Source organism: Castor canadensis, chromosome 9 (assembly GCF_047511655.1).
Source record: "Castor canadensis chromosome 9, mCasCan1.hap1v2, whole genome shotgun sequence".
NCBI classification, from domain to species: Eukaryota; Metazoa; Chordata; class Mammalia; order Rodentia; family Castoridae; genus Castor; species Castor canadensis.
In genome coordinates this window covers 2,500,952-2,525,700 of record NC_133394.1, presented here as the reverse complement: position 1 = coordinate 2,525,700, position 24,749 = coordinate 2,500,952, and positions in this window count along the sequence as shown.

Genomic DNA, 24,749 nt, shown 5'->3' with positions numbered 1-24,749 from the left:
GTCATGGGTATAGATTGTAGTCCATTTGGACTACTATAACAAAATACCATAAATTGGGCTGCTTTTAACAACAGAAATGTATTTCTCACATTTATGGAGCCTGACAAATAGCAGATCAAGTTGCCTAAAAATTCCATGTCTGGTAAGGTCTGCTTTATTTTTTTATTAATTCATTGGTGCATACATTGTTTGGGTCTTTTCTCCCTTCCACCCCCAACCCCCTCTGTTTCCCCCCCATCCCCCTTCACTTCCAGGCAGAACCTGTTCTGCTCTTTTCTCCAATTTTGTTGAAGAGAATGCATAAGCAATAATAAGAAAGACACAACGTTTTTGCTAGTTGAGATAAGGACAGCTATAGAGAGAGATTCCTAGCACTGCTTCCATGAACATGTGTATTACAATCCAAATTAATTCATCTCTACAAGACCTCTTCAGTACTTCCTGGTCACCTTCCCATATTGACCTCTGTCATTTTAAGGTTACTGTATTAGTTCCTCTGCAGTGGGGACATCCAACACTTTCGACTTTTGAGTTTCCTGCCTTTCCCCATTCCTCCCATATGTGCTCTCCCCTTAGTGTGTGACTCAAGTCCTACAACATTGCTGCATTTGCCCTAGATCTAAAGTCCACATATGAGGGAGAACATACGATTTTTGGTCTTCTGAGCCTGGCTAACCTTGTTCAGAATGATGTTCTCCAGCTCCATCCAGTTAGTTGTGAATGACAAGATCTCATTCCTTTTCATGGCTGAGTAAAATCTCATTGTGTATAAATACCACATTTTCTTAATCCATTCATCAGTGGTGGGGCATCTTGGCTGTTTCCATAGCTTGGCTATTGTGAATAGCGCTGCAATAAACATGGGTGTGCAGGTGCCTCTGGAGTAACCCGTGTCGCATTCCTTTGGGTATATCCTTAGGAGTGGGATTGCTGGATCATATGGCAGATCTGTGTTTAGATTTTTAAGAAGCCTCCAAATTTTTTTCCAGAGTGGTTGCACCAGCTTCCATTGCCACCAGCAGTGTACCAGAGTTTCTTTTACCCCACATCCTTACCAACACCTGTTATTGGTGGTGGTATTTTTTATGATAATTATTCTAATAGGAGTGAGGTAGAGTCTTAGTGTGGTTTTGATTTGCATTTCCTTTATGCCTGGAGATGGTGAACATTTTTTCAAAGTCTGCTTTTTGAACGTCTTTTCTAACACCAGGAACTCAAATTCGGGTAAGATAGTAAATATTTTCTCTAGTCAAAAGGACATATTTTGGAAGTGCTGACCTTATGAGGTATATGTATTTATGAAGCAAAAAGGGAAATAAGGAATTTTGTTTAATTGGTACAACAAAACACAGTTATTTTGATATGTTAACATCTGACATACAAAGACAATGATATTCACATCATCTCTGAATAAGTCTACTTTCTGCTGACTTGTTGAAAGTCCTCAAATAATTCCCTGGGTATTCCTTTCATTCTGTGTTCCAATTGGTGGCCCTTGCATTTGCAGACTAGTTTTGGCTTTTAATATGAGCTTTTAATTAAAATAAAAGCTAGCAGAACAAAAATCTCTTTTACACTGAGGAGGATTTGGCTTCTGTTCCTTAATAGCAGCTTAATCTTTGCTGGACCTTGCAGATGTGGAGATAGTGCACACCAGATGTGAAAAGAAATTTTAGCTCTCATTTTTTAGGTAGATCAGTTGTTTCCAATTTTGATTTGCAAACAATAAAAGAGAGTGCTCTGTGGTAGATAAGGTCTGCAGGTTAAGTTAAAGTTGCCTGAGCCACATGAGCCAGCTAAGTAGACACAGTTTGTGACACTATGCCTGCGAGTATGTATGTGAGAGGAGCTAAGCACCATAAACCAAGTATTGTCAGATACATAGCCGCATCATATAGCCAAATACTACATTTCAGACAAGGGCTTAGTATGTAAAGAAGGCACATGTATTTCCAGGAGCAAATAATCTGGTTTACAAGTCATCTGACTGTTACACTGATGCTCCCACCACCTAAAGAATTTCCCTGCAACTGCAGGGAATAAGGAGGATAAAGTCAGATCCAGCTGGAGATGAATCAGGTTATCACATTTGGGTGAGTTGAAAATGGACCTGTGCAGTCTTCAGTCACCCTCGGGATAGAACTAAAAGAGAAAAAGCAAAGAGAATTCTTCCTGCAGAACAGATCACTAAACAAGTAGACTTTGTCATTTACATTTCATGGAAGGAAGAGCAGTCCAAGTTCACCTACCCATGGATTCATTTTTCTTTATTAACAAAGGGTTTGTCTTTTCTTCTTTCCTGTGTTCAGTGTCTCTGTCTACACCACCAACTGAGGGATTGAAGAATTGCTATGTTCATGTCCATAAAACTCACAAAATTGCACCAAGAAATCAGAAGTGAAGGACCATGGAATGCACTTGCTACACAGTAGCTGCATTCATTTAATTTTCTGTATGGATAGAATGATTTCAATACCTACTAAAAGCTCAGCTAAGCTACTAGATGAGGGAACAACGTGTTACTGAGGTGAAATGCTCCACGTGTATATGGTAGCAGTCTATATATTAAATAACTGCCCTGTGTATGGAGTATTTTTCTCCAAAGCAATAGGTTAGAGAATCAGCAATAATCAAACACTTCCTGTTATTCAATTATTTGAATTTCATTTCCAGTCAAAAAACATTGGCTGTGTTGCTTTTGAGGTCCTTACTCTGAAGGAAAAATCATAATGGCAGATAATAAGTTTTTATGAAACTTGAAGCTCAAACATATATATAATATAACTGTTCTCTTCATGCCAGTACAAATACAAAAAGGAAAAGGATGCTGACAGTGGTATATGCAGTCTTTTCTTAAACTGTGTAACTGGGATAAGTGGTTGATTTTTGATGAAGCAAGATTTACAGGGTTATTTTAGGAATTCCATGCCTGGAAAAATTGTGAGCAGACTCTGTGCAAAAATGAAAACTCTAAAACAGCATGGAAGCTCAGAGCTCATCCTTGTTGGGAGAAGTCATACACCATGTGCCATGGACAAAATAAAAAAATCACTAAATATGAAGAAAATCCATAAAGGATTAAGCGGGAGAGGATACTATCAACATTTTCAGTGCTGGTTTTCATAGTAAGGGGCTATTCCTAGATATGCTGTGTACTGAAAGCTGGATAGAGACAGCAGTTTGCCACCACCTTGAGTTTATTGTAATTGATTTACTTCAATGGCGACAGAAGCATGCTTAATTCATTGAAAGGATGGACACTTCTGAACCTTTGTTAGTCATGTCTCCTATCTTGTTGGTCTCAGTTCTGATTATCACTACCCAGAGCGTATTGCTTCTGTGCAATTTGTTGTTAGTTTGTGGTGAGAATGGTTCAGCTAGTGTCATCATTTCTTCTAAAAGTGCTTCTGATATCACTTGATGCTTCACAAAAGGCACATGACCATTTGCACTTGCAAGTATGCAAAGTGGAAATGTGATGTCATTTACACAATGGGGCATGCAACAATTGACTGGAAATGGATCCTGTGGATAAATATTAATTCTAGTTCAGACATTTTAACAAACAATTTTGAGATGTATTTTATACAGTTACTCAGAAAGGCCAATTAAACAAGCATCAATCTCCCACAGGTATAGCCAACTTGATAATCAGTTCTATAGGTGGCTTCTCTCTTTCCTGGTTTCCTTTTCCCAGACCCCAGTCAGTAAGTGAAAGCAAGTTTTTGTTTCAGCTTCTGCTCTGGAGGAATTCATGCTAATCATAGTCTTAGAACTAGAAATGTGCCCTTCTCAGTCTACACAGATGTAACCAACCTTTTAGCTATAATACAAGCTTCAAGCCCAGATTTAAAAAAAAAAAAACGTTATTTAGGAATAAAATTTTCATCAAACACCCCTTCAAATATGGTAGGATGAGCTATAATTTGTCAATATTTAGAAGGTATTTGTTAAATGCCAGCCACAGAAAAGGTTCTACCCAAGTTACTTCTAAGAAACTTTACTCAGGAGAATTCAGTGTTGTTTCTCATGACAGCAGTTATTTTATTGTTGGTATGAAACACAAGTAATGAAGATCGTTTTAAAGTTGCAGTCAGTAAACTAAAACTAAAACCAAAAGCTAGGAAAGACAACTAAGTCAACACAACACCCAAATCATTACCACCAAAAACATGACCACCATCATCACAAATCTTACTAGCTTCAAAAGGCCTGGTGATCAGAGCATATTTACTGATAAATTTACAGAAGACTCAAAACTCTATTATATGTGAATAAAGAAAATAAAGGACAAATCCATCAGAGTTTTTGAAATATCTACATTGCCTACAGATATGTCATAAATAGTTTTTCTCTTGCACCTCTATTCCATTGGCAGAATTATTACTACTGCACAGAACAAGAACAAAGAGTTTAGTGAACAATGAACTGTAGAGGTAAACTCGGGTCTTTTTAGCTCCTGAATGGCTTTAAAAATTAACATGATGACCAGAAAGCCATTGATTATATTCATAAAAACTTTGAGTATATAGGCTTTTTTAAAAGTGATTGAATAGAGGGTTGTATCAGGTGAAAATGGACAGGTCACGATCAGTTGGTAAGGATGGGACCAAAATTACCGGAGTTCTATTAAACACAGAGTATTGGAGAGGATCAAGTCTATTACAGTCAGATTTACCACGACACTTGCATATAGTGCCTCTTAATTTCAAGCTAAATTAACCACAGAGTTTCAAGAGAAAAAATAATACCGATTAGGTTTGAAAATTCTTGTTTCAGCAAAGACATAGATTGACACCTCAGAGAACATGGCACTCAGTCCACCCTGTTCTTCCTCGTAAGCAGGTTGGGAACTTGCTCAGGAAAGAACAGAGAGAAAAATGCTCTGATCAAGATATGTGACAGCTTTTCAATGAAGAGAGATGGAAGGCAATGATAATGTTAAATGATTGAGCTTTAATAATCATAGAGGCTTACTTTATTGGAAAAATCCAAGATAGAATTAATTAGAATAGTCACATTTAAACTTTAATATTTTGTATTCTGACTCCAAGTTCAGGGAATTATTACCAAATACAAATATTTTATTTATGCAAAGATATGTTTAACATTACACTGATAATGCATGTAAATCAGATCATGGAATATAACATACATCATTAATACTTAAAGGAAATTAAATGAATGTTATTTTGCCCACAGTTCTGCAAAAAACAAATCATAAGAAACAAGATTTAAGGAGATAGTTGTGCTAAAGTCTCGTTCATGCTGTGTTGAGATAGTTGTGCTAAAGTCTCGTTCATGCTGTGTTGAACACAACCTAAGCATGCTGTTTTATGATTGCAATGTTTCTCATAACAGTAATGCGAATTATCAATCTTCAAGATGGTCCTAGACTTTATCTCAAAATATCACTTAATGCTGTTACACATCCCAACATTTGCCATGAATGCAATTTTAGAAATGCTTTTTTATTCTCATCCCTAATTTTTCAGTTGAGGAAATCAATGAAATGAGAAATTAAATGACTGACTACCCAAAATTAGAAAAATAAGCACTTGAGAAAAAATAAGAATTCAACTTTCCTTATGCTATAGTACTTTCCTATAGCAGGAAGGATACAAATCACCTTCTTTCATTTGCAGTGATGCTCCAAGACTAAAGTTGGGTTGTATTTCAACTAACTTTTAAACAGAAACAATCTTGCTAGAATTTTTTTTCATTAATTAGTCTTAGTACCATTGTCTTATTCACATAGTTTACAGAATAATTCTGCTCAGCTTTATTTTTGTTAGAAACATAAGTATGAAGTTTTAATTTTCTTGTTACTCCTGACTGACATAATAATTTCATAAACCTATATCCCAATTATGGAACTGGTGTCATCATTATGTTTTATTTTTTATTCATAGAAGCATTTTCAAAGCCTTGCCATGGAATATCATGTTATTAGAATTTTATTGACATAGAACTCATTTGGGACCTACGTGGACAAGGTTGTATATTCCATTAGATCTTAGTTATTTACATATAATATTACTTTATGTCACGTAGATTTCTTAATATCACCTGTGCTGATGAGGTAGAGATAACCATGTAATTCACTTATCACTGGATCCTGACCCCTCAGTGTAAGTTGCCAAACAAATACTGTCGCTCTGCTTCCATCACCAAGTTAGTGCTTGTTTTTCAATGTGAAGCTCACGTGTGTGTAATATACGAAATAGATTCCAGTAAGGCAAGTGCATGCCAATACAGTGCAGAAAAAATTCACAGTATAAACTGACCTAAATTAATTGGTATAGGAACCATTCACTAAAATGTCAAATTTAATAGAATTTGAATATCATGTAGACTAAGTGAAATTTTTAATAAATAAATAATTATAAAGAGGTTATAATGTTAGTTATTGAAAAGTAATCCTTTCATTTATTTTTACTTGTGTCTAAGTTATGCTGCAGACTAGATGTTAAAGATGTCACAGTTATGAAAATGCATTGTCTCCTCAAGTCATTTGTAGATAAATGTTGGATATACCCCCTGCTTTCACAAGATGCTATGTGTTTATATGTGTTTTAAAATCTAATTTATTAAGAAGATTCATTTTGCTGTCAGATGTACCATAGTATGTATGAGAAATTATGTTTCCCTTATTGTAAGCTGTTAAGACAGAATATATATGCCTCATATACAGAAATATGGAAACAGCTTCAATGTAAGCCTCCCTACATCAATGGAGGTGACTTATTTTAAGCCACTGTGAAAGCTGAATAAATATCTGATTATCTATCAACAGACTCAATCTCAAACCAGACGTCAGTAAATTAATTTCATCCAACAGCGTTAAATCCCATTTGGAGAAAACTCTACAAAGAAGATTATGGTAACATATTATAAATTGACTGTAAATAAATCCAAAGTTTTCTCCTGGACTTGGTATTTGCTCCTACAAATGAATATTGTATGAGGCGCCACTTTCTTGTCTTTAGATAAAACTCAGATATAGGACATTAGTCATTAAGACTTTAATTGCAGTATAGGAGAGGTCTCACAGAAAACTACAGAAAAGGTAATCTTTTGAAAACAACAGAAGCAACAGGATGCTAATCTGAATGTGAATTGAAACCAATTATGGAATAAAACAGGTAGATCAGAGTAATTAAGAAAAAATTACTCAGAGCTCTGAATAAATAATTAAATATTCCTCACTGACATATGAAATGATTCCTGAGTTTGCTACGTTTGAATCTTTGGATTAGAGGAACAGTAAAGATGTTTTTGATGATTTGGTTTAAAAAAAATCAAAATATCACATGAAGTATTACATGTGTAGTGGTTCTAACTACGTATTATTGGTGATATAATCATTTTCATAATTATAAATACTTAACAGATACATAGGTAAACAATTTGATCTGTTTCTCCATGGAAACAGTGAGGTTAAAAATGACAGCTCGGCTGGGGTGTGGCTCAAGAAGTTCAGTCCTTGACTTGGAAGTCCTAATACCACAAAAAAAGACACTCTTCAACTTATATCCGTAATACACAATAGAATTGTTTTTCTCATTGTCAGTACACAGTATTGTTAATTACTAAAGCTAATGTAAATAATCTGAATATCCTTTCTGTGTATTCAGTAAAAAGTTCCTATGACATTTCAGACAGTGGGAAGGAGTGGCAGTGATTTTCTTGTCCTTTCGTCACTGATACAAGCTACTTTACCACGGCCAGTAATATTTTTATAGCACACAGTTATTAAATATTTGATGAAATGTTAAATGGACAGAACACACTGAGGCACAGTTGAGTGTTGCTGTTTTTGTGGAAAAACATGCAATAATAGAAATAATTTGACTCTGCACTTTCTGTACAGAAAAGGTGGTAAGGATTTTGAATTCTTGTAAAATAAGCAGGCAGGACTAGACCTTTTCTTTTACTTTTCTTTATTGCTGTGCTGGGTGGGGGTACTTTGTGGCATTTACAAAGGTTCTTACAACATATCATCTCTATCATACTTTGATTCGCTCGCTCCACTGCTCTCTTCCTCTCCCCAGGGATGTATCTTTTTTGCAGTTACTTACATGTGTATCTTTTCTGAATTTACTTACATATGTACACATTTTTGAACTGTATTCATCCTCCTACCCTCTTTCCCAGCCATCTTCCTTTCCTTCTGGTTCCAACTGCCCTCTAAAACAAATGCAGCAATATTTATGGGACACGTGTCACACTAAGGGGAGCCCCGCATGGGAGGGATAGGACAAGGGAAGGAAACTAAAAACGAATATGGTTGATGTGCTTTCTGTACAGGAATTAATATAGAAATCTTAAACTGGCTGGGCCCACCTTGGGAAGGAGACTAGGGAAGAATGAAGAGGATTAGAGGAGATGAACCAATTGGGGTTATGATACATATATGATGAAAAACCTGGAAACCTCTGTGTAGCTAGATATCAAGCTAGGCCACTTCTAAACCGTCATACAACGGTATTTTAATGACACCTCTACTTCGGAGAAACATTGTTTAGAGTTCCTGTTGTCTGAGATACCTAACAGGTGCCACAAGTCACATTTCATGTAAGTGGTCTATAAGGAGAGAACAATGTAAACATGATGACCCAAAGTGAAAGCTTTATGACTTCCTTGCAATATTCCCTAGCTTGTCTAAAAATAAATAGTTTAAGGAACATACTATCTATAAGCAAGTATTTTCTCCTTTAGAATTTTTCTTTCATGCACAATTAATAGAATCTTCAAACAGTTATCAATAAAACACCACTTAAACATTTATAAACTGATTCTGAAAGTCTAAAGAAATGTATGTTTATTGCTTTTGATGTTTGTATTGAAATTAACATCAATAGCTACAGTCAGATCTATACATCTAACTAAATAATAACTAAATATAATAACTAAATAAATAATGGTGTCAAAAGCAATTAAAAGAAAACCTATTATTTTCAGCTTACAATTCTGAGTAAGAGAAAACATTATTGTTCATGTAAATCGAAAAGGAAATCAATGTGAGTCAATGCCCTGTATAGCTATCCTTATCTCAACCAGCAAAAACCCTTGTTCCTTCCTATTATTGCTTATACTCTCTCTACAACAAAATTAGAGATAAGGGCAAAATAGTTTCTGCTGGGTATTGAGGGGGGGGAGCGGGAGGGGGTGGAGTGGGTGGTAAGGGAGGGGGTGGGGGCAGGGGGGAGAAATGAACCAAGCCTTGTATGCACATATGAATAATAAAAGAAAAAAAAAAAAGAAAGTGAAGTCATCTTTTTTCTTTTGATCATTCACAAAATAACCACTCATGAGCTCATGCTCTTATCTTTCTACCTATGTATGTAGTATGGTGTGGAATGGATGGTGCTTGAACAACAGCAAAATAACTTATGCTTTGCAGACGGAACATTGACACAGTCAGTGGGGAGAATTTGGAGAAAGTGATGTTTTGTTTCATTGGAAACTTTTTTAAAACAAGAATAGCCACAACAAAACAAGTGCTTAAAAAGAGTAGATTTACTGGTGAAATATGAATATCCAAATGTGACTCTAAAGACTATATTTCACTGCTATTTCAAAGTCTAACAGAATAAATTTTATCAAATTTCCGTAATAAGGAATTTGTGTACATTCCTTTAAGAAATCTTTGTTTTTGGAGAGTTTGGAAAGAGGAATTTCTTGGAGAGATGAACAAAGAGAAGGAAAACAACAGGAGAGGGAAACAGAACCAGAGATCTGGATTTGGAAACCATGCTCTTCCTAGTGAGAGTACAATGATGGAGATGAAAAGAAGGGTCACCATTTGGTGGGAAAAAAGAAAATTTGGAAGTGCTATGGTCAAATCTTTCTATTTTAAAACACGAAAGAATCATGAAAAGTGTTCTTTTATAAGGAAATTACATTGTGGTTTTTTATATCAATGGATGATTAACTCAATTTTGGAAGATTATACCTAGAATGGAAAAATCTTCTGTTTTTCTGATGGCTTCACTTAAATTGCTACTCTTATCAATGGATTCCCCCCAAAAATTGTTTCATATGAACAGCAGGAAATGTAGCAAGTGTCATGTTTTGAGCTAATAAAGATTTGAGTCAAAATACTGACTCAGAGAAGTAACTGGTGAATAAGGACAACAGGTTGCTGTGTCTGAATCCCAATTTCATTTATAAAATAATGGCAATCATATTTTGTCAAATTGTGAATATGTTAATGCTTTTTTTGTTACAGATTTTATCAGTTTAGTGTTTCTGTAGGCTTATAAATACTTAAAGGGAATAATTATGCAAGATATTAATACACATTTTTTCGTATTGCTTGAACTGAAAATAACTTCTATTGAATTTTGTCCTCTTTTGAATTTGTGCTTACAATGTACTTATGCAAATTAAGGTTCTATAAATTTGTTAACTAAAATGGACAAGTAAATTAAAAAAACCCTGTTATTTGAAAACTATAGTAACATTTACAAGGCATCCTGCTTACTGTCTATAATATTTTAACCATACACTTTGTTTCTAATTTGATCTAAATTGAAACTTCAAGTGCCATCTTTTCCATATCATTTTTCTTACAATAATTTACTTAGTAGTGATAGATGAACCATTTGCTTGTCTTGAATAGCACGCTATACATCTATTTTAATGAATCTTGGCCATCAACTTAATTGATAGCTTTATACAGAGGGATAGATTTATTCCTCCAATGAATAAAACTACTTAACATTTGCAGCCTATATAAATCATGTTAGTACATCTATTGGCTCCCCATTTTCAGCCTAATGTACTTCTAATTTTAAAAGAAATCAATCAAACAATATATAATATATTATTCATCCTCTTTCTATAGAAAGCAGAGGAAAAACATTTTTCTATAATGCTTTTAAAACTAGATGGTAAATGATTTTGCCTGGAGCCATCACTGAACCAAGAAGCTTGAGCTGCCTGATATATGTCTCTGTGAGCTCCGTTCATCATTTCACTACAAACCATTTGTCCTTCCCTGAAATCTCACCTGGAAAGGCGAGATGTCTCTATTATGACAATTTATTACATGGAGCCTCAGGAAAGTTGCCTTCTAATTAAAATAATAACGACTCCAATTCTACATGGTTTATTATAGAGTAGAATATTAAAAAGAACAAATATTGCTTTTTGAAAATATATATATGTGTGTGTGTGTGTGTGTGTGTGTGTGTATACTGTTCCTTTCTTATGTATTTGAAGACTGTCATTGCATTCCTGTAAACAACAGGATATCTTGAAGGATCTGGCACCTATGTGAGGAAAACTACGATTCAGATCATTGTACTGGGCAATTAAAAGAAAAATGAAATGAAAATTTTCAGGACAAACTTTGAAGTTTAGGGAAAGAGACAATATCATAGTAAATTAACTGACTATTTTGTTTCCAGACTATCAGATAAGTGCAATGCCCTGAGTTCAAAACTCTGTACCCCCAAAACAAGCATTCATGAAAAGAGGACACTTAAGAAAACTTATTTCTAGAGAAAATTGAAACTGCTAATAGCCTAATAAATTCTTATAGAACATAAATGTCTCTAGAATTGGCGTCATGGTGCTGGTTGACTTGAAATGGGCCACAACTAAATTATGCTGTTAAAACTTTAATGAAACAAAGAATTTTGGGAGAATGAGTATATTTATGTAAAATAAACATGAGTACAGATAAAAAGAAACAAAGTTTTAGAGAATGGTTGCCCTGGAAGAAACAATTAAATGCCCATTTTCTGTCTTTGTCATTAGGAATAGATGTGGAGGACAATTGGGAGTCTGCATCTGAAAACTAGAATGATCTCTGAAAACAATGGATTTCCCGTGGTGGCCTAAGTACAGCTGCAGCCAGATTTTGCAGAATGGAATGGGCTTCCCCAAGGTAGAATGGTTCCTCAAAACTGGCTTTGAAATACTCGATGGACAAATACTTAAGTGCAGGCTAGGTATAATATGACATTATAGTCAATGATAGAATTGAGTTTTACCTTTTGGATATGCCAATGAGTAAAAAAAGAATCGTCATTTCATGTGTGTGGATTATCAAAATTAATGGTTAGAAATTTGGTTGGCTATCAAAATCAAGCCCATAAACTCAAGCAATAAACACACAAAGGTGTTCCTAAGCAACTATATCCAAAAGGCAACATAGTATCTGTCAGCATAATTCAAATCCTGTATTTGTTTGTGTTAAAGGAGGAACATTATAGTATTCCTAACATTGAGAGTGGTTTTAAAGCCAGTAGCCATGTATAAGATATTCACTATACTAATACGTATGTACTATGAAAATAATATAATTTCAAACATTTGCAAAATAATAAGTTGTCAATTTCAAAAGTGCGTCCAATTTTAAGGAATCTTCATTCTTTTCTCTATAGTGACCCCCAAATGAAATCCTTTCATCTGTAGCAAAATGAGTGGAATTGGAGGACATTATGTCAAGTGGGATAAGCTAGTCATAGAAGACAAGTGCTACATGTTCTTTCTCATTTGTGGAATATTACAAAAAAAGAAAAAAATGTGGCCTGACTAGAAAAACACTATTAGAGGTTGGGAAGTGTGTGATGTAGATAACGGCAAGTTAGATTTGATTGGTGCACATTATACACATGTGTAAAAACGTCACATTAAAGCCTACTAATGGGTTTAATTAATTCATAACTTTCAAAATTAAAATAATTATTGAAAATAAAATTACATTAAATCACCACAAATGAAAGTGATGCAATGGCAAGACACCTTGAGGTACGGGGTTCGTGAGATGGCTGCTGTGACAACTTGGACTCGGTGTTACAGTAGAACGTAATTTTTTTCTGTAATGCAAGGGTTACAGCCAAATAACAACAAAAGAATGGAAGAGAAAGCACACAAACTAGTGATACAGTCACTTCATATCGTCATAGAGTGCTATGTGCTGTGCAAGATTATAGGTACTCCATATCTGCCGACCAGCATCACTAAACACATGTTACCATGGCTACACGTCACTGGGTAACATGGATTTTCAACTTCATTGTAACCCGATGGACCGCTGCTGCATCCATAGCCCGTCATTGCAGGAAATGTCATCATATGGTGGATGACCGCACCAAATGCACTCTGGGAATTGATAATGTGTGCTGTAAGCCGTCAAAAATCTCCAGTCATCTTTCTATTTAAGTTTGCTTGATATATTAATAACATATTTTATTAAGAGAAATATCTCCAATTATAGACTTTGCATGTACGCTTTGAGATGGGATCACTATAGAACTGATCTCTGTGTGTGCTGGTCTTTGACTTGTGTAGGTTAGGCTGGGATTGAACATGCAATCCTCCTCCCTCAGGCTCCTGAGTGCTGTGATTATAGCTGTATCCACTATGTCAGGGATTATTATTATTATTATAGTATCCTTGAGTTAAAAATTACTTCATAAACAAAAAGAACAAAGTTTTACCAGAGTTGAGTATGAAGCTAGTCCCATTTATTCACATAATTCATGTAGAACAGTTAGTTTTCTCTGCATTATACCACTTATTACCATTTTGGAATTTGAGCACCTTGGATCCTGAAAGTGAGATGCATTGATGTACTCTGCTTTAAATCCTAGATGTAAAATTACGAACTCCTTATGCAAATGCTGTAGCAGTCACAGGAGGCTATTTTGACATTTTAAATAATGCTGTTCCTTACAATCTATTGTCTTACATATTGTTTAAAGTGATCAAACAGACTGACAATGTTGGAAAAATTTAAAAGCTCTTTTGAAATTCTCTTTGGGGGTTTTAATTGGGCTATTTTGTTTGGCTAGCAATTTGTTAATAAAGATAAATGACCTGTCTGGTAATTGACTGATTCGACTTTCATTAAAGTCAGATTCTCAAGAAGGACCCTGGCAAACTAACGCTTGTAAGAAAGGGATGGAGCAACTGAGAGCTGCACTCACAGTTTAGAGTGAGCAAAGTTAAATAAAGGGCATTCCAAACCACCTGATTAGAAGTTCAGAATGTCATAACATTGATATTTTGGTCTCCCATTCAACATTTCCAAGTTACTTCTCTATGGATAAAATTGCTTAGACAGTTTCTTTACAAGATTGATTAGAATTACTTATTTTTAAGTACATAATACCATGCAGAATACATGAATACACGCATGTACACACACGTGTGTGCTTATGTGTATATGAAATATACCTCAGGCATTTTTTTTTCAACATAATTTTGGAGTCTTCATACTAAAGTTCATTCAAAAGTAACATCCAACAGAACTCTCTAAAAAGTAACCCAAGAGACTGTTTTCACACATTCATGTAAACCCTTTAGATGACAAATTATGGGTCTACATTTTGTCAGTGAGTACGTTGCTTTTAAAATAGGCATCAGGCATGAAATTCTGTTCCAAAACAAGGAAAGATTAGGCACCTGATATTATTCAAAATTGCAAATTCTTTGAGGGTAAGAAGAACACAGGGAAAGACTATAAGAAAATTGAGGAATATGGCTTTTAAACTAAAATTTTGCAGGTAGTCTTTTTTTTTCATTTTTCTTTTCTTATTCATATGTGCATACAAGGCTTGGGTCATTTCTCCCCCCTGCCCCCACCCCCTCCCTTACCACCCACTCCACCCCCTCCCTCTCCCCCCCATCCCCTCATACCCAGCAGAAACTATTTTGCCCTTATTTCTAATTTTGTTGTGGAGAGAGTATAAGCAATAACAGGAAGGGACAAGGGTTTTTGCTGGTTGAGATAAGGACAGCTATACAGGGAGTTGACTCACATTGATTTCCTGTGTGTATGTGTTACCTTCTAGGTTAATTCTTTTTGATCTAACCTTTTCTCTAGTTCCCGGTCCCCTTTTCCTATTGGCCTTAGTTGCTTTTAAGGTATCTGCTTTAGTTTCTCTGTGTTAAGGGCAACAAATGCTAGCTAGTTTTTTAGGTGTCTTACCTATCCTCACCCCTCCCTTGTGTGCTCTAGCTTTTATCATGTGCTCAAAGTCCAATCCAATTGTTGTGTTTGCCCTTGATCTAATGTCCACATATGAGGGAGAACATACGATTTTTGGTCTTTTGGGCCAGGCTAACCTCACTCAGAATGATGTTCTCCAATTCCATCCATTTACCAGCGAATGATAACATTTTGTTCTTCTTCATGGCTGCATAGAATTCCATTGTGTATAAATACCACATTTTCTTAATCCATTCGTCAGTGCTGGGGCATCTTGGCTGTTTCCATAACTTGGCTATTGTGAATAGTGCCGCAATAAACATGGATGTGCAGGTGCCTCTGGAGTAACCTGGGTCACAGTCTTTTGGGTATATCCCCAAGAGTGGTATTGCTGGATCAAATGGTAGATCGATGTCCAGCTTTTTAAGTAGCCTCCAAATTTTTTTCCAGAGTGAGGTAGTCTCTTGAAGATACTTGAGTTGTGGTTTAATTGATTTGTTGAAATAACCAACAATTTATATTACCTAGTGAGTTCTATGAATGTGACATCCAACTTTTTTATTTAAAATCAAAACTAAAGCAATCAATAAAATGTAGTTTTATTGAAATGTTAGTTGTTAATATGTCTTCCTAGTTCTCATGCACATTTCTAACTTCTACTTTACTCATGGTGCCAGTCTGTTATATTGCATGTGTTCATTAATGTCTTCCACATTCCTCTTGACCCTACACTATGAATTTGCTATCCAAGTGCTTCAGGCAGTTCTTGTCTTTCTGTGACTGTCTCATGTCACTTAGCGTAATTTCCTAAAGTTTTGTTTATGTTGTCAGATATTGCAGATTTCTTCTGTTTGAAGGATGAGTACATCTTATCTTATTGTATGTACAAACCCCATTTCCTTTTCCCATTCCTCTGCCCATGGACATTTAGCTTATTTTCATAACCTCACTACTATGAATTGTGATTTAATAAATACAGGAATCCCAACATCACCTTGAAATCCTCATTTCAAAGTATTTTGTGTAAATATCCAGAACTAGAATTTCAGTATGTGAGAGTAGTTCCGTTTTCATTTGTTGTGAAGACTGTCCAGGTGTTTTCCATGTTGGTGCACCATTTTGCAATCCTATCTACAGTAAATAGGAGCTCTGATTTGATTCAGGCATGTGGCTGATACTTGTAATCCCAGTGCTTTGGAAGTAGAGGCAGGAAGTTTGTGAATCCAGCCTAGGCTATAGTGAAATTCTGTCTAAATATAAATAAAAAATAAAAAGTTCTAATTTTCCTACATCCTTGCCAAAAGTTACCTTTTTTCTTTTGATAATAACCAGTCTCGCACCATGTAGTTTATTTCTAAATTAAATAACTGAGGTTCTGTAATTCTGTAAATAAAGAGTAAAATACTTATTCTCTTTTGTACTTATTTTTTCAACACTACATGAGATAATACCAAGGAGAATTACACACTTTATCATTGTCACTTTTTCAATACTCTTATTCTGAAACAATGCACTTCTAGAATTAAAACTAGGTGCCTGGAATAAAGTGCACCATAATTGACCAAAAATTTTTTTTTTCAAATCCTTTTTGAGAACCTATAAAGTATCTGCTTTCACTAGTGAGAAGATTAAGAAATATTTGAAATAATAATGACTGAGAATTCCCTGTAGTTAATGTGAGAACTTAAATCACAACCCAGTAAAGTTAAAGAGCTTTCACGATGATGAACGCAATACAAAACAAACACAAAAACAACACATAGACATGACATAGACATGTCATTTTCAAAGTAATAAAAATTGAAGATAAAGAAAAGAATCTTGAAAGAAGCCAGGGGAAAACACCCTGTACATAGAAGAACAAAAGTGAGAATATCTGATATATCAGAAGTCAGGTGAGGAAGCATAGCTAAGTGGAATATTTAAATTATTGACAGGCAGAAAAAATCCACCAACCTAATTTTTTTTTTCTATTCTGAAAAGTTATACTTCAACAGTAAAAGAATAATAGTCCTTCTCAGACAAACCAAAATTGCAAGAATTTATTGTTAATCCACTTGCTTGGCAAGAAAAACTAAATCTTTTATTTCAAAAGCAGGAAAACAACATAGGTCAGAAACTCAGTTCTACATAAAAAAGGAAAGAACATAAAATAAGGAATAAGTAAAACGAAATTTCAAAAAGCCTTGATTTTCTTATTTTTTGTTAAGCTAACAGATAATTAATTAAAGTAATAGTAACAATGTATCTATTTATGTCTGCTTATATATGTGTGTATATATATACATATAAACATGTACACAGATATATATGCTTGTATGTAAGTGAAATGAATGACAGGGATGATACAAGGGGCAGGAGGAAAGAATCAGGATTATTATTTTATTATAAGATATTGACACTACTCATGAAGAATTATAGTATCATTTTTATGTGGACTAGGATTGCCAATGTGTATTGATGAATCCAGAACTACTAAAGAAATCTTAAAAGAAATATAACAGTATGTAAGTCACTGTTCTGACCAGAATACACAAGGACAGCTTAAAGGGAGACATTATTTATGTTGACTCTGGGTTTCAGAGGTTATAGTCAATCATGGTGGGGGAGGCATAGTGGAAGGGAAGACTTTACACCACTAATTCCAGGAAGCAAAGAAAGAGCAGGGGAGTTACAGGAAGGGGCAGGGCAGATGTCCCCCAAGGAAACTTTTTCTATCTAATCCCCGCCTCCTACTTTTCACCATCACCCAATAATGCCTAATAACCTAATCATGCTTAGAAATTTGGTCACAGACAGCCCTAAAAATCTGTTCAATCCAACCAAATTGACCATCAAAATTATCCAACACAAATGACAGGTTAAGAACAGAGACAAATTGGAATCATAAAATGCTCAATAAAAACCACAGAAAGCAAAAGAGTGGAAGACAAAGAAGAAACAAAAATAAATGCAACAAATAGGAAACAAAAATAAATATACCAGATATTAATCCAAATGTGTCCGAAGTCACTTTGAATATCAAAGGCTTAAGTACACTAACTGAAAAACAGATTGTCAAGTAAACAAAAAACACTCAACTATATGTTGTCTACAAACACTAAATATAAAAATGCATATAGACTAAGAGTAAATTCATGGAGAAAAAATGGGCTGCACTAAAACCAATCAGAAGAAATCCAGGGTAGGATGTTAATTTCCAACAAAGAAAATGTCAAGCAAGTTGTGAAAGAGAAAGGGGGACAGGGTATATTCTCAGGGAGATGGAACAGTCCTGAAGTGAACATCAAAATACGTGAAGAAAAATACTGGCAGATCTGCAGGAGAAGCACATAAATCCACTCTTGCTTAAAGGTCTCTGTCACAAAGGCACAGTTTCAGTAGGCAGAAAATCATCTTTAGATCAAAGTTAACGGGAGGATGGATCGGGCCCTGTCTGGGGGGTTGGTACCAGTGGAAGGGGGAGGAGGTGGGAAAGGGTGTAGGAGGTGAATATGGTGGAAATGCTGTGTGCACATGTATGTAAATGGGAAAATGAGACCTGTGATAACTATTCTTCCAGAGGGGGTGAAGGAGAATGATGGAGGGGGTGAACTCAGGTAGGATATATTCCATATATTGTAAGAACTTTTATAAATGCTACAATGTACTCCCACACAGCTAAAAAAGGAAAATAAGACAGTTAAATTTAACACCACCACTAATCAAGTTGATGTGACTGATATTTATAGATTAATTATCTGACAATGATAGAGTACAACATCTTAAGATCATGGGACACTTTCACCAAGATAGGCCAAGTTCCGTGCAAAATAATGCTCCTAAAGTGTGAAAATAATATAATATCTCCTCTCAAGCTACAAGGGAAGAAACTAGGTCAGTGACATGAAGATAAGCGGAGATTAAGAAACACAATTCTAAATAATTCAGGAGTCAAAGGTAACTTTAAAAACAATTAGTAAAGTGAATGAAAACACACATTAATACAATGTGTGGCATGTAGCAAAAGCATTGCTTAGAGGGAAATTTATGGCTTTGGAATGCCTCTTAGAAAAGACATCTAAAAACAATAATCTAGGATTTCTTCTTAGAAAACCAGAAAATGGAAAGCAAATTAAATCTAAAGTAAAAGAAAAGAAAAAGTAATTATAATCCATGAAATTGAAACACAAAGTAGATAATAAAACAAAAAGCTATTTTATTAAAATCAATGAAATGACTCTCAACCTCACCTTCTATCTTTCAACAATTTTGTCTCCTAATAAGAATTATTTGTCTCACGTGAAATTTCTAGGAAATAAGAAATGCATAAACATAAAGACCTTACACTGTGTTAAAAAATAGACAGAGCCTTTGGTTATCCTTTGAGGTAAGAGGAAAGAAAAAAGGATGTGTATCCAAAGATAAAAAGTTAATATGCGTATACAACACAATACATCTAGGAAACCTTGATGAATTTTGTCCTCAGAGTATTTCTTTCAACAGTCTCTGCATAAAATTTGTAATCAGTTCTAGAATGAAAGAAGGCTCAGTTTTCAGTCATAAAAATGGTGTCTTCCCATTTCAGTGGGAGATGAATAAAACACGATGTGATCATTCTTCACTTCAGAAGACATGAATCACTTTACTACACCAGGGTAATAACTTGGAAACACCCAACACCATACACTGATGCGGTCATCACCTTGGTCACCATTGGCTTGTAGACTGTGATCACTCCTTTGCCAGCCCATTCTTCCCTATTAATACTAATAAGTGACTCATCCTCCTTATTTCCCATTTCTCTCAGTATTGTTACAGCGGAAGCAAGGCCATACTAGTTCTTGTCTTATTTGCTTCTACAGTGGGCTCATTAGGCACCTGTCACCAATTCTCTTCTTGTTGAAATACTTTATCTTATTACAGTCTTCAAAATATGACTAACGTAGTATTTATTAAAAATCAAGATAATTTTTTAATATTAGGACTCTTTTCAACAACTACAGGTCTAGTACTATTAACACTGATGTGCTCTATTTATTAGGAAGCCATGCATTGATTCATCACATGTGTGTCGTGTGTCTGTTGTGACCCTGTCCTGTGAAACCATCTGAATGACTTTATGAATACAAAGGAAGAATGTGAAAACTGTAGTTGAAGAAAACAAAAGCCCAAGATGGTCACTGACAGCAGCTTCGAGGATTTGAGTTGAAATCTCCATGAATTAGCTTACATAATACCTGAAAATTTAGTATATGACTTTAAACATTAGGTCAATTTATGTAAGGAACTATTAATCATTAACATTGTTAAGAATACATGGGGTGGCTTTATTTCTACTTTACTCACACACTTTTCTCCATCACTTTCATGATATTATTCATTGATCTTAGACTTCTATTAATCTCAAATTATTCTCTCTCTCTCTATCTGTCTCTCCTTCTTTCTGCTCTCCCTCTGTCTTACAGCAAAATTTATAACCCTTCTCTAAATCCTAACAAATTTTTCATGGTTTGACTAAAAGATGTCAAAATTATATGATTCTTCTCACATTTACCCCACTATTAGTTAATTAGTAAAAAAATCAGTTTTTTGAATTGTCTCTCCCTTTTCTATCTTCAGTGTTTACAGATTAAGGTTATTGATAAGTTGCATATTAGGTTTCCAATTTTCTTAGTATAACCCCCCAAAAATTTCAAAATCCATGATGTTATGAGATCTGATGAGGAACAAATTGGTAAAACATGGTGTGCACGGGAGTGTACATTGTCATCGAATAAGTAGAAATGTGTACACCTATATTGTGGTTATGCTGATTACGAATGTATGTACACAGTTAGGAAAATGCTGTGCAATCATGTATAGTAGTAAATAGTGGAGCACACACACACACACACACACACATATATATGTGAATGCATATAGATATATGAATATCCAAGTGTGATTCAGATTGGCAACACGTATGTGCACTATCAATTCTGCTCTGCATACTTTAAAGCTACATGTATAAGCGAATATGAGTAAAAATTGGAACTTCTTGTTAACTTTTTATCAAACCTTTCTTCTCTGGGCAAATCATTACTTTTGGTGGAGGATGAGTAATTTATGAGGTGTATTTTCCTTAATATAGAAGCATAGCACCAAAGAGTAACAAAAATAGGATAATAATAATAATTGCTATTACTTATTTAGGGACTGCTGAGTTATGTACACTGTCCAGAATAACAGTCACCACCTGAAATGTGGTGAGATTACTGAGGCTCATGATATATATATAAATAAAGAGCAAAGATTTGTGATTGATGACGTGCTTCCTGAAGTTTCAAATGAAATGTATTTTTACACTTTTTTCATCATATTGAGATACTTCTAAAGTACTGATTCTCAGGTTTTGTATTTAATAATTTGACAAAACATCTGTAGAGTTGTTGAATGAGTAATCACAGTGTCAACTTTTTATTTTCCTCAATTTGTAAAATGAAGTAAATTTAAGAATATTCCCACCCTCCAATACGATCATTTCTAGAAAAATCAAGATTTTTCTCATATGACACTTTGCATTGGGAAAAACCTTCATTATAGAAAGACAATTTTCAAGGCATGGTGTGTGTGCCCATATTTTTCAATGCTATAATTATCATTACTTGCCATGATGATTGTTTAATTGTTTAATTTTAAATTATTGCACTGAACTGAGCTAATTGCTGTTCACTGCTTTCTTTATGGAGCTCAGACTTAGCCAATCCTTTATAATTATGGGCCCTTTTTCTCTCTGTTACAAAGATAATTGTCACATACCTTATCTGACTACATCATGAGAAATATGAATTTGTAACCAAAATGTGGAGACTCACAGAAAAACTGCCTGTCATCAATTACATTCATACTATTCTCCAGGAAAAGCTACAAATTAAACATTTCCCTCAATGTATGTAAGGATGATTTAAAATACTAAGACAAATTGTTAAACTACACGGTACCTTATTATTTGCCAAAACAAATCATCCACTTTTATTCTGTGCTTTGTGCATCAGAAAGCAACTCTTCCATAATATTTGTGTAAGTACCCATTATTGAATTTTTATAGATCATTTGCAAATAATTTAATTATTATTTAACAACTATTTAGAAATAATTCACCCCACTTACATTCATTGAACTTGTTTGCCTACAGTGCTTTATTTAAATGTATGCATTATTTAAAATCATGAGAAATCCGTACCAAACAAAGCCATAAATTCTATGATCACAAGAAAATGTCAATTTATCACATATTTCATTCTTTCAAAATATCTAGTTAAGGTTTCTATCACTCATCCTAAAACATTATGAATAATACATATGTATCTTCATTGTGAATTTTTGATTTAATGTTTGAAGACAGGCTATATAATCCCTTCCCAATCCCTATTTGGATGTCCATAGCCTTTTTCTATTGGATTTAATGTTACTTCATTGTCACTTCTTTATTCTTTTTCTCAACTACTAACCTTATTTAACTTTTGAAGGAGGGTTTTCAATCTTTCTTCACATTTGCATTTATGATATAAAATTCCCCATCATCCAAATGAATAGTGATGAAATGAAATTATTCATAAATCCATTTCAAATCTTTGTTTTGCCTAAAAGATCTTTTTAATGTTTCTTGATTAAATATTTCCTGTAGTCATTACTGTAGACTGCAGTTTAGGTCTAAAAGAAGCAGTATATTTTAGAGGCATTGTATATTTATATTTCCATTTTCAGATGTTTTTAGGCACTTCTTCAAGAACAAGTAATAGATTGAGATAAGGATCCTTACCACTGACCAGCAATGTTGGAAGATATTTTGGTGAGCAGAAATATGGGTTGACATCATATTCCAAATTTCAAACTAATCAGAGAAACAAATAATAAATTGCATTGTGCTTTAAGAATTGTTTTCATAATTATTTAACTTAACCTCTTATGCTTAGATTAGTTTTTCTTTCTTGAAATAAATTCACCCTCAAAAATAGTCATTACTTATTTAGAAATAAAATGGTGACAATTCCAAGGGGTAGTCATTCTTGAACCTGCTGTTTATAACTTTGATTATTTATATCTATAAATGTAAATCATCTTCAAGTTCAAATGCAGTATTTCTTTGCAGTGACAACTGTTTGTTTATAAGCAAAAAGACAATTGCATATACATTTGCAGCAAAATGAAACACAGGAGAGCATTTTAATCCAAAATAAACCCCAGATTTGGATCAATATAATTTCAAAGTTTGTTATTTAGAATTTATTGATTTCATTATAAAAAAAATCTATGTTATAAAACTATCAATTTCCTAAAGAAATTATTAACAATTATACACCTAAATGTGGAAAAAAGAGTTTGTAGAGGAAAAGAATTAGTGGAATACTGTAATTAAAGTGATAAGGTCAATTTTATTACCATTAACTGAAGGTGTTATGCGAATATTAATAGGTAAAAGATTAAATGATCTTCTGAATAAAATTATATTTAATATTTATGCTTTGCAATAATTGAGCATGTATCTTATATATTTTTCTTTTCTCCTTTTCAAATATCAACATAGAATTTAGAAAGCTATCTTTATGATCCATTTCTTTTATTTATCTTATAGATTAAAAATAGTTGGCAAAGTAAGAGTCCTGGTTTTGAACACATGTTTAAATTCAACGTTTGTTCGAGCCGGGTGTTGGTGACTCACACTTGTAATCCTAGCTATTTTGGAGACTGAAATCATGATTGTGGTTCAAGAACAGCCTTGGCAAACACTTCACGAGACTCCCACCTTCAAAATAACTAGAAGAAAATGGACTGGGGGTGTGGCTCAAGCACTCAACAAGAGTGCTTGTTTGGCAAGTTACAAGCCCTGAGTTCAAACCCCAGGCCCACCATAAACAAAAAAAAAATTTAACATTTGTTAATATTAAATTAGTATATGTTAATATACTAACAAATTATTATGTCAATATAAGTGTGCATAAGTTGTACATATGTATAGATGTATCATACAAATAAATTTTAACCTAATTTTATTTTCTCCTTAGAATCAACACTAAAATTATATCTTTCTATTATTTTTTCAAATTATATTACTCTGACAAAATCATTTCAACACATTTGGATTTTGTTGTAACTTCCACAGAAAAGTTCAAAATTTTTATTTTTATATTTTTTGTTAAGATTTCTGTAATAACATATGTTTATTTTCCAAGCTTGAATTGGTTTTGTTATTTATTTTGCAGCTTGTGGCTTAAAATAAGAAAGGACATACTCCATTCTCTTGGCCAAATCAATAAATAAACATGAAAAACAGAGCTAAATACATATTGTCATTTTACTGAAGAGGAAACACTAATGTTCAGCAAATTTAAGATTTCTGTACTAAGAAGCAATCAGAGAAATAAACATTTGAAATGCACTTCCCACAAATGAAATGAAAGTTAAACTGTGAGGTAATTGGCCTGATGAGAATCTGTATAATAGGAATTCCATTTATGTTGAGGGTGACACAATGGTTCATGAAGTAAAACTGCAAATAGTCGAGAATTTTCAACCTATAAACCACCAATACTATTACTTAGTATGTTTTATTGTTCACACATGGCTGAAGGTGACTGCTCCACAGAGTTTACTGTAACTATAATATTAATTATCAAAAGTATAATTGATCTCAATAGCTCCTAAGAGGATAATAATCAAATAAGTCCTGTTTATTCATTTTCACAATTGTCAGTATCTTTCAGTCAAAGAGACCCAGTACTCCATCTGAGGATGAGGGGTGGCTTTGAGGATGAGGGGTGGCTTGAAGACAACATTG